Genomic DNA, 532 nt, shown 5'->3' with positions numbered 1-532 from the left:
GTGATAAACATGATGGAGCTGATTTGTGGACACCTTTTGAAGAAAGGGGGAATGATGTGAATCCAAGTTCAAAGCTTAAAGAGATCCAAGATCCATTAATAGTATAAGAAGGCCCAATCATAAGGTCCAAATCCAAGAAGCTTCAAGAAGCCATATTGGGTTTAATTAGGGACATTTGGAAAGCCCAAGAATTTCAACCCAATAAGGCATCCATGAAGGCCCAAGGAAAAATATTTAACTTGTTTTTGTGTTAATAACAATTAGGGTTACATGTAGCCACCATATACAAGTTAATGGGGTAATTAATACTAAGTAATGGCTATCAATATGGGTAGTGGTTATTAAGAGCCACCATATACAAGTTAATGGGGTAATTAATACCAAGTAATGACTATTAGTGTGGGTAGTGGTTATTAAGAGCCACCATATACAAGTTAATGGGGTAATTAATACCAAGTAATGGCTATTAGTGTGGGTAGTGGTTACTAAGGCCATTTAATAGTAAAAGTAATCCTATGTGTGTGAGTCTATC

This window comes from Ricinus communis, chromosome 4, assembly GCF_019578655.1.
Source record: "Ricinus communis isolate WT05 ecotype wild-type chromosome 4, ASM1957865v1, whole genome shotgun sequence".
Lineage (NCBI taxonomy): Eukaryota > Viridiplantae > Streptophyta > Magnoliopsida > Malpighiales > Euphorbiaceae > Ricinus > Ricinus communis.
Note: the sequence above shows the minus strand (reverse complement) of the source record.